A 20,461-nucleotide genomic window follows, 5' to 3' on the forward strand; every position below is an offset into this window, starting at 1 on the left:
TGAATTTAGAGATATTTTACGGTGCTTAAAAGTTTCTGAAATTCATAATCACTTTCAAATTTTTTTTAATGATGAAAAAATTATTAGGAAAGTGGAAGACGAAGGAGGTACCTCAAGTGTGTTATCACGTAGACTTACACACACTTGGACTTAATCGATAGATTGTTAGGAAGGTGGCAGATGAAGGTGGTCACGTAGACTTAAACACACTTTAGACTTAATCGAGAGGTTGTCAGGAAGGTGGTCACTCAAATGTGTTATCACGTAGCCTTAATCGATTAAGTCACATGTCAAATGTGTTATCATGTAGCGAAGGCTTAGAAATTGGGAATTAGAAGATGTAGCAGTTCCCAAGATGATTCCCTGCAATATTTGGTGGGACCACACCGTATGCAATCGATGCGTTGGGGATGCCATGTATGAATGGATATCATCTCTTTCATGCCATGTCATTACTACAAAGAATGTGCACCACTATTACCCATCAAAAATAAGTTTTCACTATTTCAAACCCGTCAAGAAAAACGGCCATTGAAAATTTGTAACCGTTAAATACGGTCAAAATTCCATCTCTGTTTCCAATGGCAAAGGCAAACCATTTTGGAAAAAACGATTTCTGCAACTTCCGGAAAATTCTGGAAACACTCTCCTAACCAATGCGGCTTACCGACAGTAAATTCACCGTCGATAATAATATAATAAAACATCTGTAAATTAGGAAGTTCATTGATTGATGTCATATTATAGACTTTGACATTGTCACTATCTTGGACTTGGTGGACGTACCTCTGGTGGATCCATCACCATCCCCGACGGCCCACCCGCTTGACTTTGGTATCGGTAACAATTCTGGACGCCAGGCACTCCAGAATGCAGAAAGGATCTATTTTTGCACATGAGGTGATGAACGACGACCAAGATGAGAAGCGATATGCCAAGTGGAACATGTCTGCTTTGTCATGTCATGGATGGACGGCGGAGGTCGCTGCCATTATCGTCAGGTGGGTAAAAAAGGAAACAACTGGCAGCATAAATGATATGGAATTTTTCAATGAGGAGGAACATAGACTCTTTCAGCGTGTTTCGGAGCATAGACGTTTATATTAAGTGGATAATTGACTGAGCACATGCTGGATTGGCGTCCAGAGGTATTGATGGGGCAGAAAACTGTTGGGAATTTTCTGACAAATTTGAAAACAAAATCACTGAACAGAGAAAATGCTCTGTTTTGCACATGATCTTAACACAGGGAAGTTATAATTGTTTTCTGAGAACAGAGTATTACACACAACCACAAAATCTTTGTATTCATTAAAATGAAACCGCTGTTACAAAAACGTCTTCTCTAGATTTTTACCAACACTGCTTCAGAAGCAGAAACAAAATTACTCCGTCTTTTACAAAAAAAATTTACACTGCTATGTGTAAATTTTTTTCACTTGCATTTACGCTGCTGCGTTTTACATTTCCCTTTCAACAAAATATTACATTCACGGTCTGCTGCAAATTCCTTTCCTTCTCGTTTTCTCTCAACAAGCAACAACAAAAAAAATTACCTCTCGGCTGCTGCCTATGGCAATTTCATATTCTCAAAAAAAAAGTACATACAGCGCTGCTCTGTTTCCTTACATAACTTCAACAAAAACAATTTCACACGCTGCCCTGTTCCTCTATATTCACACTGATATGTGTTTTCATTGCCAATACAATGAACCAAAAAAAACATTACTTACTACTTTGAACCATACTCCCGTAGACAATAAAAAAGTAATAAAAGTAAAACATTACATATACGTTTACCTATGCCCATACTTTAGTGAATTAAACAAATAATAAAATTAAAGTTTTACCAACTTTTACTGACTGGAGTAAATTCATTAATTATTTTACTGTTAAGCCTGGCGGTCAAAATCAAAAACTTCACGTTAAGAAATTAATGTTGTTGCTGTACGTCAACCGTTGATATGCCCTCAAAAAATCAGACGGCTGTGGTCAATATTAGAAGGCCTCTTCTTACCTACCTTTACCTTCTGGGGAATGAGTGGTTTTGAAACCGTACTGTGGACACGCGTCAGCTGGTCGGTGTGATCGAAGCCTCACGGGGAAAAACAACTTTTGGCAAAAGGCGGTGCAGTTGAAATTATTAATATTTCAACACTCCCCTTTAATTTCAACTGCTGGGTTATCAGTCATACCCAGACATTTCCTCAGAAATTCAAAACTTTTCTAGTCCAATGGCTTGGTCAGAATGTCCGCAACCTGTTCCTGAGTCCTGCAATGTTGTAAAACAATTTCTCCATTGTTCACCAATTCCCTGATATAGTGAAACTTTGTGTCAATGTGTTTCGTTCTCTTGTGAAACACAGAATTCTTTGATAATGCAATAGCTGAACTATTGTCACAAAAAATCACTGTTCCTTTTACCTGCTCTTAGCCTAAACTTTTTAACATCCTTCTCATCCAAACTATTTGACATGCTGCTGCTATAGCTGCCACATAATAGCAGCACATATTCAGCCTCTGCTGTAGACAACGCTACAATAGGTTGTTTTTTAGAAGCCCATGAAATAGCCCCTGAACCCATGTGAAAAACATAACCGGATGTGCTTTTCCGATCATCTACACTTCCAGCCCAATCACTATCAGTGTATCCAATTAAATCTGAACATTCTGAAGTAGTATATAAAATGCCAAACCTTTTAGTACCTTTAACATACCTCAGAATTCTTTTTGCTGCTTGCCAATGTGCCTCCTTTGGCCTTTCCATGAATTTGGAAATTAAACTAACAGCAAACATTATATCTGGCCTAGTTGCAATTAAATACATGAGGCTGCCAACTATACTCTTATACAAACTAGGATCAAAATCCTCGCTGCTGTCATCTTTGCTGAGTTTTAATCCCATCACTGTGAGAGTAATTGTCGCCTTGCTGTCCTGCATGTTAAATCTTGCCAACACTTCATTAACATATTTCGCTTGTGAGATAAAAATCCCATTTTCATTTTGATCTACTTCTATTCCTAAGAAGTATCTCAGCAAACCCATATCAGTCATTTCAAATTCTTATTTCATGACTGTTTTGAAATTTTCAATGAAGTAGTCATCATTACCTGTGAAAATTACATCATCAACATATAACACAACAATTAGTAATTTACCATCCTTTTCTTTGATGTAGACGGTGGGTTCTCCCTCACACTTTTCAAATCCATTTTCCAGTAGATAGGAATCTATCCTACTGTACCACGCTCTTGGTGCTTGCTTCAGCCCATAAATAGCTTTCTTCAATCTACACACTTTGTGCTCTTGGCCTTTCTTTTCATATCCTAGAGGTTGCTCAATGTAAACCTCTTCTATTAACACTCCATTTAAGAATGCTGACTTCACGTCCATTTGGTAAACTTTCCATTTGTTTTGTGCTGCTATGGACAACACTGCTCTCACTGTTTCCATTCTAGCAACCGGTGCGAAAGTTTCCTCATAGTCTCTCCCATACTGCTGCTTGTATCCCTTGACAACCAATCTTGCCTTGTGTCTTTCTATTTTGCCTTCAGCATTACTCTTGGTCTTGTAGACCCATTTAATTCCAATGACTTCTTTTCCTTTTGGTAGTTCAACTAAATCCCATGTCTTGTTTCTTTCTATGGCATTGATTTCCTCATCCATAGCTTCTATCCATTTCCTATCTTTAATTGCATCTTCGAAATGAATAGGGTCATCAACATGACAATATAATGAAAATAAAGAGTTCATACCTTCATCATAAATGTCACTTAATTTTCTGAACTTCTTACCTCTTTCATTTGGTGTGCAAGTGCTTGAAGAAGCACTTGAATTTCCTCCTTGTGGCGTGCTTGAAGAAGCACTTGAATTTCCTCCTTGTGGCGTGCTTGGAGAAGCACTTTCATTTCTCCTCAAGGGTGTCTCTTGCTGTCCTTGTGTTGGCGTTGTTATTTGGAGATGTATTTCAGCCATCTCTTCATCATCTTCATCATGAGACAAACAGTTTTTAACATTCACTGTTTTCTCTATGCTTCCATCTCAAACTTCCTCCTCAATGAACTGAACATCTCTGCTCACAAAAAACTTCTTGGTAGATGGGATATACAACCTGTAAGCTTTGGATTCCCCACTGTATCCAATGAAAATACATTTCTCCCCTTTGCTGTCCAACTTCTTCCTTAGCTGATCTGGAATGTGTGCATAGGCCACACATCCAAAAACTTTCATGTGGGTGACTCCTTGCTTTCTCCCACTCCATGCTTCTTCCGACACTCTATTCATGACTGCTTTTGTAGGGCATCTATTCAAAATAAATACTGCACAGTGTATAGCTTCAGCGCAATAATCATTTGGCAAATGCTTTGCCTTCAACATGCTCCTCGCCATATCCATGATTGTCCTGTTCTTCCTCTCGGCAACTCCATTTTGCTACGGGGTGTACCTAGCTGTAAATTGCTTATGAATTCCATTTTCTCTACAAAAACGTAGAAATTCCTTGGAGATATACTCACCTCCTCTATCAGTTCTTAGAACTTTTATATGCAGCCCGCTTTGGTTTTCCACAAGTGCTTTGAAATTTCGAAATTTTTCAAACACTTCACTTTTGTTCTTCAGGAAATAAACCCAAGCCTTTCTGGTGAAATCATCAATGAATGTTAGAAAATATTGGCTGCCTGCAAGTGATGGAGTTTGCATCGATCCACATAAGTCTGAGTGGACAATCTCTAAGGGTGCTTTTGCCCTTATGCTTTTCCTGATGGAAAACTTTCTCTGTGTTGTTTCCCTAAGATACAACCTTCACAAAGGCTGTCCGGTTTCTCTATCAATGGTAATCCCCTTACCATTCCTTTTCTACTTAATAAGTTAAGACCTCCAAAGTTGAGATGTCCAAATATCAAGTGCCACAACCAATTTTCATCTTTTGGTACGCTTTGGAAAGCCTATTGTGTCACTGCTGCAATTACTTCTTTATTTTTCAAATCTGCCCTTATTCTGAGAGGGGACATCCTGTTCCTTGTCATCTTCACTTTAGCAATACATCTTTTGTTGGGTGCTCTATCCATGATGGTGCATACATCATTCTCAAAGAAAAAATTGTAACATTTTTGAACAAGCTGTCCAATACTTAAGAGGTTACACTTCATTCCAGGAACATAATAAACATCTGCTATGGTTTTCTTTTCACCTTTCTTTGTAGATATTTTAACTTCTCCTTTCCTATAACAGAAATTTTACTATCAGTCCCAAGTGTGACTTGTGATTTCACATTTTGATCTAATTTAGAAAACAAGGCTATGTTTCATGTTATATAGTTGCTGCAACCGGAGTCTAGAAACCATATATCTTCACTGTTTGTTTCAGCCATATTACAAGCTAAAAGCACATTATCTTGGCTGATATTTTCTCTAGTGATATTTGCACTAGATCTATTATTCATATCATGCTGCTTCTTCCTACATTCATTGGCATAATGCCCATATTTTTTACAGTAATAACATTGGACATTGGATTTTTCATACCTTTGTGTTTGAGCATGATGTTGTCCACTTTGTTGACTGCTGCCTTGGCCTTGGTTCTGATTTGAATTGTTGCCTCTTCCTTGAGCATTTGCTGGACTGTTTCTTCCACCTCTATTTTGGCTTCTTCCTCTTCCTCTCTTGTTTTCTCTGCCTTGATCTCTTCCTCTTCCAAAGGACATCTGGGTCTTGAAGGCTTGCTCTAGAGATGAGTTTTCATTTCTACTCAACCTCTGCTCATGTGTTATCAGTGATGCATGAAGTTCATCAACTGAAAAGTTTGAGAGATCCTTTGTCTCTTCTATGGTGGTGACAATCACATCAAACTTTGAGGGTAGGATCCTCAATAGTTTCTCCACAATCCTCCTTTCTTCAAGAACTTCTCCATGATTCCTTATCTGTGTGACTAGACCAATCACATGTGTGAAGAATGAGTCAATATTATCTGACTCCTTCATGCACAGATTCTCAAAATCTCTCCTCAGCAACTGTAGTTTTGCTGTCTTCACTTTCTCCATGCCTTGATAGGTTGTCTTGAGAGTTTTCCATGCTTCTTTGGATGTCTTGGCTGCTACTATCCTTGGAAACACACTCTCATGCACTGCTTGATACAAAAATACAAGGGCTTTTGAATCCTTCTTCCTATTTCTCTTCAACAGATCTTTCTCTGCCTGAGTTAAACCATTAAACTCATCTTCATCTCCTGGTTCTTCAAACCCATATTCAACAAGTTCCCATAAATCTTGTGAGGCAAACAGGGCTCTCATGGTTATTGCCCAATAGTCATAGTTTTTCCCATTAAACTATGGGAGCTGAGTATTAAAAATACCCATGCTAGTGCTGGTGCTGGAGCCAGCCATTCCTTACACTCTCAGCTATGCTTCAAATATTTGACTGTGTATTTAAAAATCACTGATTCTTCAACAACAACACCAAAAAAACTTTGAGAGATACTTGGATCCTTTCTTGACTGAGTCTTCACTCTGCTGGAGAAGCTGCTGCAGCAAGAAATCCTTCCCTTCAACTTCTTTGACACCTTCAAAGAGCCTGAACAAGCTCTGATACCATTGTTGGGAATTTTCTGGCAAATTCCAAAACAAAATCATTGAACAGAGAAAATGCTCTGTTTTGCACAGGATCTTAACACAAGGAAGCTATAATTGTTTTCTGAGAACAGAGTATTACACACACCCACAAAAGCTTTGTATTCATTAAAATGAAACTATTGTTACAAAAACGTCTTCCTCTTAATAGAGGGATTTTTACCAACACTGCTTCAGAAGCAGAAACAAAATTACTCTGTCTCTTACAAAAAAAAATTACACTGCTATGTGTAAATTTTTTTAACTTGCATTTACGCTGTTGCGTTTTACATTTCCCTTTCAACAAAATATTACATTCACGTTCTGCTACAAATTCCTTCTCATTTTCTCTCAACGAGAAACAACAAAAAAAATTACCTCTCCGCTGCTGCGTATGGCAATTTCATATTCTCAAAAAAAATTACATACAGGCGCTGCTCTGTTTCCTTACATAACTTCAACAAAAACAATTTCCCACGCTGCCCTGTTCCTCTATATTCACACTGTTGTGTGTTTTCATTACCAATACAATGAACCAAAAAAAACATTACATACTACTTTGAACCATACTCCCGTAGACAATAAAAAAGTAATAAAATTAAAACATTACATATACGTTTACCTATGCCCATACTTCCCATGAATTAAACAAATAATAAAATTAAAGTTTTACCAACCTTTACTGACCGGAGTAAATTCATTAATTATTTTACTGTTAAGCCTGGCGGTCAAAATCAAAAACTTCACGTTAAGAAATTAATGCTGCAGGACTGTTGTTGTATGTCAACCGTTGATCTGCCCTCAAAACATCAGACGATCATGGTCAATATCGGAAGGCCTCTTCTTACCGACCTTTACCTTCTGGGGAATGATTGGTTTTAAAACCGTATTGTGGACACGCGTCAGCGGGTTGGTGTGATCGAAGCCTCCCAGGGAAAAACAACTTTTGGAAAAAGGCGGTGCAGGGAATGGACTGGTGGTTTTGCAAAACTGCGCTGCAATAAATGCCGCAGTTGGAATTATTAATATTTCAACAAAAACTGGACTTTTCCCAAACTCTCGTCTCATATGAAACGATTGAACGCTATAAGAATCCCAGAATATTCTATGTTTAATAGGTTTGGAGAGAGATATTCAACTGAATTGAAACGAGAGAAAAGTTCATTTATTTATCACCGTTGTAGAGGTCCTGTGAGTACAAAGGTTTCCGAAGGTATCAACAAAGTTCACCATCATCGCCAACGGATCCACAGATTGTTAACATGGCTTGCATTGTAGCAGTGAATTCTCCCTCGGTCTTCAGCCCCTGCAGGTCCCCGTTTATACACAATTCTGGTATTGAGATATGGGCAGCTTCCCCCAGGAATCATGGTTTCTAGACGCCGAGGAGCAGCAGCGTCCACGCAAATTTTGTGTGGTCTTCGCTGAGGCCTGTTTTAACCATCAAAGATGAAAATATGCTGTGGATCGAGAGTGGGGAGAACCCGACCGAGAGGCCTTTCCCTTCTCGTGTCATTGTCCCGGAGGATAACGTTTCGAATGTTCGCAAGTTCCCTTTTCCTCCTCTCAAAAGGAAACGACCGCAGAGGCTGGATATTCCACTGCAACTATCGGGCCTAAACGTACCGTGCCCGGAAGTGGAGTAGCCAAAGGAGGTGAATGAGGAGGGTACTCATTATGTAGTTTCGCACAAAAAAGATCGGCGAGAATTCATGGAGGATACCCACAAAGCCATTGCCAATGTTCTCGGTGATTCCAAACAGGCCTTTTTTGGTGTGTTCTATGGTCATGGTGGTCAAAAAGCTGCAGCTTTCACGGCTGAAAATATTGGGCAGAATATTGTGGACGCTATGCTCAGCATGGAAGATGAATCCGAGGACTTTCTTGAGCAGGCCTTTAGAGCTAGATACTTAACAACAGATGCTGAGTTTTTGAAGAAGGAGTTTGGCAGTGGTACTGCTTGTGTGACCGCTCTGATTAAAGGTGGTAGCTTAGTGGTTTCCAATGCTGGGGATTGTCGAGCCGTTATGAGCAGAGAGGGCGTCGCTGAAGCCCTTACATGTGATCATTGAGTTAGAAGGGAGGACGAGCGACAATGGATAGAAAATTTGGGTGGAATTGTGGAGCTCAGCCATGGAGTTTGGCGAGTTCAGTGATCTCTGTTTGTATCTAGGGCAATAGGGGATTCACACTTGAAAGAATGGATAACCGCTGAACCAGAGACAAGAAAGATTAAAATTACATCTGATTGTGAGTTTTTAATTTTGGAATCAAATGGGATCTGGAATAAAGTAAGTAATCAGGAAGTAGTGGATATTGCCAGGTCTTTCTACGTCGAGAAGCAACCTACTTTTTTACCATTAGCAGGAGGTCCTATGGCTGCTTGCAAAAAGCTTGTAGAAGTAGCAGTAACCAGAAAATATCAAGATGATATGAGCGTAATGATAGTACAACTGCCACATTTTTGCATGAAAGAGATTTAGAAAGTGAGGTGAGCCGAGCGGAGGGATACCATCAAAAGAGTAGACTAGTTACACCCATCTGGCCCAACATGGGTGTTGCAGACATTAAAACGACCACACCCTATAGATTTGCTAAATAAGTAGTGGGAAGGATGGGATACAACCACATCCATTTTTGGAAAGTCCCTCAGAATACGGGGTCCAATCCCTTTTCATTTTTCACCATCATGTTTAAGTTTCTTAAGGCAAGTTCATAAGAATTTGCTACTGCATTTGACATATACATCTAACATCATATAAAAAATATTGGTGGCAGTAATAATTATATCTTGTTATAGGGTAGGTCTAGTCAATGTAGTTTCAATTTTACTTTGAAACTACTTCAAAAGCAATTGTTGTTGAAGGCAGAAGAGTTAGTGAATGGAATAAGTTTTAGTGAGTATGATGGGATTTGGAGTTGTCATATATCACTAATATTAATTTTTAATGTGGATTGAAACAAATTAGTGAACTAGGTAGAAAGAAGATTACACTTTAGAATTAGTTTCAGTGAATATGGTCCATAATCAAAAAAATTATCAATATGGATTTTTATTTGGGATAATGTTAGTTTTTTGCAATTATTGTTACAATGTAATATATTTCACTACATTAAATCACAAGTATTAAGACATTGTTTCAAACCCCTTGATTTATCATCTGCTACAACCATTGTGAGTCTTAGAATGCAAACAATTTATCAATAAGGATATTTTACGTAGGAATAATGTTACTTTGTCTTTTGCAATGATTGTTATAATGAAATATATTTCACTACATTAAATCACAAGTATTAACACATTGTTTCAAATCCTTCGATTTATCATATGATACAACCACTATGATTTCTATCTCTATTAGAAATTAAATACCATACTATAAAACTAAAATATATACTTCAAACGATGAAATATTCTGTCATGAACCCTAACTCACTTAAAACAAAGAAATATTCCATCATGCAACCTAACTTTAACGGAGGGAGAAAAACACTTTACTACAACATTGCCAATACATTTCACTTATATTGTTGGTCATATCACAATAATAACAAATTAATAAAAAATATCATTGTTAGTAGATAAGTGACTCAATGTCTCAAATTAATAGTAATCACTTGAGAATGCTTCCAACCATTATAGAAATGAATCACAATATGACTATATACGAAATTGTTTTGTTGTCTATTTTTTAAGTAAGAGTTATTGTGAATATAAAAATATATTTGGTGCCTATGTATGTATATAGAATTGTCTCACTACATAGGAAGATGAAACGGGAGTGAACAATGATATAATAAATACAAGAACCATTTACCTAAATGCTACCAAAATCGAAACAATGCAATAGCATGATTTTAGCTCATGAAACCCAAAAGAAATTATTAAACACATTGAACTAAAACCATACACCTTAATATAATCACAATACATGGTGAGTCACCCTAAAAACCCAATCTCAGGAAACAAATTTGGTATGGTAATAATTAGTATTTATTAATCAACAATTTATGGAGGTTTTGGTATTTTGGCTCTCTCTTGGATTTTAAAAATTTGCTTACAAGATTAAAACCAATCTCTTATTCATCTTGTTGGGCAAGCCATTCTAGTTTTCTACAAAGAGGATAACATTGAGATCTATTGGGATAGCTAGAAATCCATTGGCATGTCAAAAGTCCTTGTGGAAAATGGTTAGATAACTAATTCAAGGTGTGCCCATCACACCAATAATTGCAACCTCCTACTTCATTCACATTTGCATATTTAAACTAGTATTTTGTAGCCCCTTCCTCTATAGTCATTTCACTAACTCTTCTTCCATAGAATATTCAAGATATTTCATAACAACAACTTTCGCTAAATTTTCACTAACTTCCACAACAACAACTTTTGTGGCCTCTTCTTTTGCTAATTATTTTTCTTAATCTAAGTCATGATCAATTACTATCTATTTTCGATCCATTTTAGATTGCACATTCCCATCAGGAGGCTTTTGGTTTTCAAAAAGTATATCATTAATAAGATCAAAACACATGACCTCCATTTACTTTTCCATGTCCATCATTCCATTATGAAGAAGATAGTTTGTTGTTTTATTGTCTACTACTATTTTTCTATTATAGCATTTATTCTATCTCTTCATTTATTTGATTTGAATAAGTATATGTGTTACCTAGGGAATTTTTGGGTGTGAAATTTTCCCAATTAGCTATCTTTTGGCTATTAAAAACAATCACCCATTTTGTTAAAAAATTGCCTATTTTTTACAAAGATATGAATAAATTGACAATATTCACCAAAATTTTCCCAATTCTAATAGTAAATGGTATGTTTTTCAATGTGTGTGATTTTTCAAACCAAAATAGTTGCCTAGAATACGATACAAAAGTCTAATATTTAATTTCATAAAAGATACTATGTTACCTTCCTTCATAATGTGACAATTTTTCCTTGCTATAGAAAGTAGCATTCCTACTGCATAGGTGTATGGGCCACCAAATATCACTTTATAAGTGTCTAAAAATGGTATTGCACAATATAATTCATCAAAATAGTTAGCATTAGCGTAAAATTTTATTTTATATCTCTAAGTGATTCTGATAAAAGATTTTTGTTACAACCATGCTAGTAAGATTAGGTGCATCAAATCATAAGTTTCTGATCTAATCTCATCAACTAATGTTTCAAAAATCAAATTACATTAAGAACCATTTTCAAACTGATAAAACCTTTTGATCCTTTAGTTAAACTTTGATTGAGAATATTTCATGGTTATCTCCACTCTCTTTTGGCTACTACAATGTGGTGAAAACTATGGCTTCATCTAGATAAAAGTTGATTTCTACACTTCTTCTTTTATCTTGGTAGCTTCTCTTGCTTTCTCTTGTAATTTAGCCACTTTGGATTGAATTTCAAATGAGTTTCCTGACACTTCTTTTATATGTTCCCATCCAAATGAGAATGTTTGCAATGCCTATTAGATTCTCTTATTTTTCCAATTGTGGCTACCAATTCTCAAATTCATTGGATGAGCACCTGTAATTATCCCTCCAAGTTAACATATTGTTGTTTTTCTAATTTTTCATTATCATACTTCATGAGAGATCATCATTAACCTACAACTACCCTAATATTAAGCCGTATTAATAACCTCCATTAATCTCATAAAAATATGTTACATAAAACTACTCCAAATTTTGTTTTCTCTATTGGCAATGGCAAAATAATTTTGTGTGGAATTAAAAACAATTTCTACAACTTCCTCAAAATTAAGTACTAAATTCACGATCAATAATTACGTCAACAGACATGGTATATAATGGAATTGGGGTTTAGGAATTTCAATTCTTTATAAATTAAAAATTATTTGGATGGTTTGAATTTCTTATACTCCAAATATTATTTGTCTAAGTCACAATTGAACAAATTAAATTAAAGCCTTGGGAAATGGAAGATCATTGTTTTCAATTTCAAACCCAAAATATGAAATTAAAAATATTTTTCCACTTGTTACAAGACCTCTTCCATTTCCTTTTGCATGTGTTTCTCTTCTTCTAGCTATTTCAATTTGGATTTCAATCCACACTTTCAATTCCGACTTCAATTTTGCAGTTGTTGTCATCCCCACGATGCAATTTTGGTTTTATACAATGTGATTAGTTGGAGTAAGGATGATATGCAATGAAAATGTGAGAAAATCCATTGAATAGGTGTTGTGCTATTGAATATTTATTTGCAAGATGAAATGGTTGAATTTACATTAGTTTTCAAATGATAAAGCATGAGGTATTTGTAGACACTTATGAGCTCTTTTTTGCATGAAAAAGTGACATGCAAACCAAGACAAAATCAATAATCTGCACATTGCAAAGCCAAGAGTGAATTGTTAACTAGAAAATGTATCTCCAAATTGTATAGCAAATTGTTGGACAAACAAAGAATGTGAAATAACTTTAACAAATTTTATTTGATTTGTGTGGAATGAAGTGGAATTGTGTTGCATAGAAGTTGGAGGGAGTTATTGGAGAAACATTTCAAGGAGTAGATATTCCTATTTTGACAATGTATATCTGTGACGCAAGGCCTGATATATTGTAAATTAAGAGATTGACCATTGTGAGGGTGAATTTCATCAGTGTTTTCATTTAATATAGGCTAGGAAATTGTAACTTTATAAAATCAAGGAGATAAAGGGAGATACTTATTATATATTAATTTATGGTGTTTGTGGCCAAATTAGTTTAGCCTGATTTACAAACCAGTTAGAAGAATGCAAGCAGAGATTCATCAGTGGTAAAAATATCATGGCCCTTTCGGCTATTTTATTGTGAATAGATTTTGTATGCAATTGTATCAGCGAATATTTAGAAGTCTTTAATAGATATATTAATTTCAAGTCTCATATTTGTTCTTGATCACCACTGAATATGCTTTCCATAGAGAGAGTGTCATTCGGTTTATACCTTACTTTGTCATTATCATCTCCTCAAGTTAATTGACTTCATAACAAATTTAGTCATTGAAGCTACATAGCTATGGTAAACGTGGATACATGTTTGGATTACCAGTTACCAAAGTCCACACAATGGGTTTGCATTAACACAGGTTTAGAACCCTATTTCTCACAGACTTATAGAATTCGTATTTGCTTCTATATGTGACTTTTATGTTTATAATGATGAATAATCTCAGATTGATGGATGCCTTCACAAAAATATAACAATACTTTAGATGTCAGAGAGAGAGATTGTTTGCAAAGAGATTATCCTTCTTAAATCATTTTTATACAAAAATTATCCACAAAAAATCACCCTACTATCCTAAAAGATATTCGGCCTTTCCAAGAGGTAGACTCCAACTATGTCTTTGATCTTCCTTGCTCTGATACCATGTTGAAGTTCAAGAGCAATATAGAATATATAATCATGATAATTACTTATGATAGTATATTTATGTTTTCCATTATGCTTTTACTTCATTCATTAGGCCATCGAAAATTATACAAATGCAATGCACAAAAAGATAAGAAACACTAGAAATTAGGTCAATGGACAAGGTGAAAACCACAAGGGGGAAACCCAACAATCCTTTCTTTATAGGATCTTAGTCAACAAGATAAATCCAAGTAATAAAAGCATGGACCAACAAGTCTTCCAAGTGCTATGTCAACCCTCCAACAATAGTCTCCTAGAAGTTTGTCACAATTTTATCCTAAGGCTTCCACTAAGATTTTCCCATAAGACTACTCATAAGACAGATAAGCTTACTTAAGAGCCCACATCACCAAAAAGGTATATTATAGTAATGTGTGCACACATGCCAATATATACTTGTTTCTTCATTTGAATAGGTGTCTCTTAAAGGTTAGTTGACCTAACTTTCGTATCACAGACTTGGCCAACTTGTGGACGCAAATACACTTCAAAAAAATCATTTTTTCTTTTCTTTTTAATGTCCAAATGGGACATGCCAAATACAATTTTATTTTGACCTTTTACACAACATTATGGATATTGAACCCAATTAAAAAATTCAACATATCTCTCAATCTCTCATTCACAAGATCCCCCTCCAAAGTTATCTCTCTTCCTCCCGATGTCAACCACAAATCTCTACCTCCCTCTCCCTTCGCGACCCTCTTCCATTATTTCTTTCACTTTTTGACTCTCACACACGCCTTTCCCTCACCAAATCATTCTTCCGCACTTCTATCTCTTTCTCTCCCCCTTAGCCCCTTTATCCCTCCATCTCTCACCCTCCTCAACCCCCCAAACACACATCAACCATTTCCCATTTAGACATTCTTCCCTAAACCCCACTCTCTCTTTGTCTCTCCTTCTTTCTCTCTTTATCTCCTTTGGCCCCTCTATCCCTACCTCTCTAACTCTCTCCACCCCCAAACCCACTTCAACCATTTCCCATGTATTAAAGTTGGTAGTTGCATGAATGTGTGCATGTTGTTGGTGCTTGAAGTGTGCACATATTGCTCACACCAAGAACACACATGGACAATTAATGCACACACATTTTTTTGAATTTAATTTTTTCTTGGAAAGAATCCTACATGCACGGTGACTTGGTTGCTTTTGATATATGTTCTATATATATATATATATCCCCTATAACTTTTAGGTGCCTTAATCATTTGGAAAAAAGAATATATATAACCCATTACAGGAATTAAGATCTATAATCTAAAAAGAGAAAGAATATTTGATAATGGTAAGACCCTTTTATGTGATACTAACAAAGGCCCTATATTCTCAAAGATATAATAGATTTCATAATTTAAAAAATATATATATGAAATTAAGAACATAAATTTTAGAAAAATAATAGTGCACAAGAACACTTTGTTATGAACAACTCCAAAAGTTTTCTAGCAAGATTCCATCATTTAGATACTCATAGGATGCACTAATGGAAACATATGCATTATATTTTGCATGAAGAATAACATACCAATGTTAGGAAACCTCAAAATTCACATTGTCAAAGTCACGAAAGCCACCTCACTTTCCTATATTTATTTTTTTTATACCAATTTTCAAATCCATTGGATAAGCACTTGTAATTGTTCCTCCAAGTTATCATTTTGTTGTTTTTCTAGTTTTGCATTGCCCCGTGTTATGAGAGACCATCATTAACTTATACCCATCCTATTAATAAATATTAATATTGATATTATTAAAAATATTGATATAAATATCATGATAAATGGAAAAAAATTATTGTTGTTTTTCTAATTTTGCATTGCCCCACATTATAAGAGATCATCATTAATTTATACCCACCTTATTAATAAATATTAATATTTATATTATTAAAAATCTTTATAAATATTATAGTATATTGAATTTTTTTCCCAAAAATCACAATAGCATTTTTATTATTAATAAACCTTAATTATTATTATTAAACCTTATTAATAAGGTTACTGCATAAATTTCGTGTAAATATGTTACATATAAGTACACCCATTTTTGTTCTTTCTACTGGCAATGGCAAAACATTATGCAGAACTAAAAACACTTTGTACAACGTCCTGAAAATTCTAGAAATGTTCTCATAACCAATACGGCTTACCAAGTACTAGATTCATGATCAGTGATAATATTACAAAGTCCATGGATCGATATTATATTATAGCATTTCTAGACTTTCAATACGACTTTGCAAGTAGACTTAAGACAACAATCATTGGTCTGGACATTACTAAATTCATAAGTCAATAGTATATAGTACCTCTAGCAGATGTCGATAGCCAAGCCACCTCACATTAGGACGAATCACCACCACCATGGCCCACTCGCTTGACTCTAGGATTACCGACCATTCTATTGTAGAGGCACTTGCTTCGAATGTATTACAGAGGTGCTTTGGACCCCCGCATATATATTTAGCACATGTGTTGATGAATGATGACCACATGTAGATGAGAAGTGACGTGCCAAGTGGGACCTTCTCTGGCTTTTAATGGATAGACGACGAAGATGGACGATGGCTTCCATTATCGTCCTCAAGACCAGTGAGGAAAATGGAAACAACTGGCGATGTAAATGATATCAGGTTTTTAACTCTGGATGAATTTAGACTCTTTCAGCGTGTTCCAGAGAATAGGTGTTTGTATTACGGCGATAATTGACTGCACGTGCTGGATACTTGACTGGTAATACGCTAGTATTACGGGGATAATTGACTATGAACATGATGGATACTTTGGTATTATGGGGTTATTTGACTGTGAACATGCTGGATTCGGGTACAGAGGCATTGACAGAGCAAAAAGCTAGGTTTTTCCCAAAATCTCCTTTGATATGAAACAATTGAACGGTATAAGAATGCAAGAACCCACTCCACTTTACATTGAATGGAATCATGTATTATTTCCCTGGGGTATCGTCGTAGGATATCATCCCTTTATGTACCCTACATTCCACCCCTTTAAAAAAGTGTTTTTCTCAAATCTTGTCATGAAAAAGTACAATCACCATGTACTAAAGTCTCATGTATGAGTGTGGATCATGATGTTGACGTGGGAGAAATAAACATGGGAAATTTTTAAGGATAGAATTTTTTTTCAAAGTCTAGAAACCTTGGTGAATCTCACTAGTCCAAAATGTGCAAATTGTAAAATGTTTGGAAGTTTTTATGTAAAAATATTCAAATTTCTAATGATTTTATATAGAAATTATAAAATTTGGTGGTTTCTAAGTTAAAATAATTTTAGACTATAAAATTTGGATAAATATTTTCTAGAAAAAATGGAGATTGGAAAATCATTTTTTGGAAAAAGCATGGAAAATTAGCCCACCTACAAATATTAGCCCCTATTCCCTAGAAAGAAGGAAGGTCCCCTATACATGTGCTAGTCATCGTGTTGAACTAGACTAATAAGCTCCATTTTAATCTTGGATTCCATGTCCGAGTGTTGATGTTTACTCCCCTTTCAAGAAACCCAAATTAAATAGTTGATTGAAAATAATGATCTAAATGTCTACCCATGCCATGTGGATATAAATATATAGACCCATCCATAGTTAAGAAATCATCCACATAACACACTACAAATGGGGAATAAGCAACCTACAAACTTGTAACCTTGACTAATCTAGGGGATCAAAAATATGCTCAAAAATCAAAAGTGCTCAAAATCACTCAAAACTAGTGCAAGTCATATATTTATCATTTTTATTTCACTGACACTTGAATCGCTTCAATTTGACACCATATGTGAAAGTTATCGCATTTTGAAGTTTTTGGCAAACAATAAAAAATTCAACTTGCAGGGTTGACTAGGTGGTTGACTAGGCAGGATGTACAATGATGTGGCACTGACATCATCAAACTAACTGGGCAGGTATGGTGGTCAAATGGGCTAATCCCATGCTGACACATGGTAGGTCGTATAGGTTGAATTAAAATATTTTCATTGGTTGTAGAGATTTTGGTTTCGCCAATTAGGAGGTGCCACATGGCTGAATGGGAGGGCGCCACATGGACCTCGGGGCTTGTGAAAAATTTGGTTGAGGGCCTGACTAACCCCAGTGGTGTTCAACACCATGACCTCACCATATTTGGTTGTGTTATGTAAAAGCATTTCAATATTTACTTTTGTTATAAAATGTGGCTGACCCCTAATACATGTGCTATGTCCTCATCGTGTACTTTCATGAGACCACATTTGAAATCTTGGATTCCATGTCCGAACATGTGTTGATTGTATTACTCCCCTATTCAAGAAACCCAAATTAAATATGTTGATTGAAATCATAATGAAATCTTGTCATGAATGTACTACCATGTATGAGTGTGCATGCCATGTGGATAGAATAAAGTCTATTGGTGAGTCCACCAAATTTCTAATCCATAGGATAAATAAGAAATCATCCACATAAGCATTCACTACAAGTCATCGTGTTGGACTAATAAGCAACCCATACAAAAACTTAAATCCTACCCATGACCCATCCATAGTTAAGAAATCATCCACATAACACACTACAAATGGGGAATAAGCAACCTACAAACTTGTAACCTTGACTAATCTAGGGGATCAAAATATGCTCAAAAGTGCTCAAAATCACTCAAAACTAGTGCCAAGTCATATATCTTATCATTTTTATTTCACTGACACTTGAATCGCTTCAATTTGACACCATATGTGAAAGTTATCGCATTCTGAAGTTTTTGGCAAACAATAAAAAATTCAACTTGCAGGGTTGACTAGGTGGTTAACTAGGCAGGATGTACAATGATGTGGCACTGACATCATCAAACTAACTGGGCAGGTATGGTGGTCAAATGGGCTAATCCCATGCTGACACATGGTAGGTCGTATAGGTTGAATTAAAATATTTTCATTGGTTGTAGAGATTTTGGTTTCGCCAATTAGGAGGTGCCACATGGCTGAATGGGAGGGCGCCACATGGACCTCGGGGCTTGTGAAAAATTTGGTTGAGGGCCTGACTAACCCCAGTGGTGTTCAACACCATGACCTCACCATATCTTAACAAGCACCTTACCGTTATGTCAACTGTGTTGCTTGTTTAAACATAACATGTCATTTATATTTATTTCAGTATGGTTCCATGGTTTGGAGGGCTCGCACCACTGACCCTGGCCCCCGGTCATATGGTATATCATATGACTGTGGTGGAAGTGAAGTGGAGCGGGGTGTGCATGTGGCCCTAACCCCGAGCCATATGGAACGACCCGTGACCGAGCATCAAAGAGGAGGGGGCAGGTGATTAGCCCAACCCATAGTACCAACTATCAACCATAACCAACAATGAAACTACAGGTCGGGGATACAAAGTAGGGATAACACATGACGCCCTAAGAAACTAAATCTAGAAACTACACCTCCTACTAAACTTACCCTTTGATTTGGCTATGTGATGCTACCAAATTTCAAGTGACAAGAAAATGTAAAATCAAATTCCCCATCACTGCAAACTTTATAGATGACGTATAGCTTGATGTTGTACCACTTGACATATGTGGAATTGTTTTAGGGAGTCCTTGTATGAAGGAAAAACCATATTCTATTGTCATTAGAAAAAATTTCATCTTTTTAAAGATGGAGTTGAGTATATTGTTAGAGCACATCACATGAAGATGAACTCATCTCTTGCAAGTGTTGGTCAAATGAAAAGGCTTGTAAATGCTAGTAAGAATTTGTGTTGTTGATGATTAAAGCTAAAGATATTGTTGAATATGAATCTTTCACAGCATGTGATTCAAACCTCAAGCATGATTTGGTTGAAGTTGTTAATATTTATGAAAACATGTTCCAATAACCTAAAGGGTTTCCTCCTAAAAGAGGAATCCAACATGAGATTCATTTACAGCAGGATGCACCACTTCCAAACATTAGCATGTATAGAATGTCAATTTTTGAGAATGAAAAAATCAAGAAGAAAATTCAAGAGATGCTTGACAAAGCGGCCATCAGACCAAGAACATATCCTTGTGGGTCGCATATTTTCTTGGTTCCAAAGAAAAATGACATGTGGCATATGTGTGTGGATTTTAGAGCTTTGAAAAAAATCATGGTAAAAGAGCTCTATCCTCTTCCTCACATTGATGATTTGCTAGATTAGATAAAAGATGTTGTTTACTTCACTAAGTTAGATTTGAGAAGCCGTTATCATCAGATAAGGATTTTTGAAGATGATATTTGGAAATCTTCTTTCAAGACAAAATAAGGTTTGTTTGAATCGGTAGTCATGTTGTTTTGGCTTTGCAATGCACCTACAACATTCATGAGAGTTATGAATGATGTGTTGAGACCATTCCTTGATGTTTTTGTCTTAATCTACTTAGGTGACGTTATGATTTTCAGTAAGACTCGTGA

At 35.9% G+C, this 20,461-nt stretch overlaps 1 pseudogene; it reads left to right on the forward strand.

Moving 5' to 3' along the window:
• Positions 1-8,314: 8,314 nt before the first annotated feature.
• LOC149211725 (putative protein phosphatase 2C 25 pseudogene) lies at positions 8,315-8,674 on the forward strand (annotated as a pseudogene).
• Positions 8,675-20,461: the final 11,787 nt, after the last annotated feature.

This window comes from Pinus tabuliformis, chromosome 1_1 (assembly GCF_031772625.1).
Source record: "Pinus tabuliformis cultivar Carrire ecotype Pingquan chromosome 1_1, CPIR1, whole genome shotgun sequence".
Classification (NCBI taxonomy): domain Eukaryota; kingdom Viridiplantae; phylum Streptophyta; class Pinopsida; order Pinales; family Pinaceae; genus Pinus; species Pinus tabuliformis.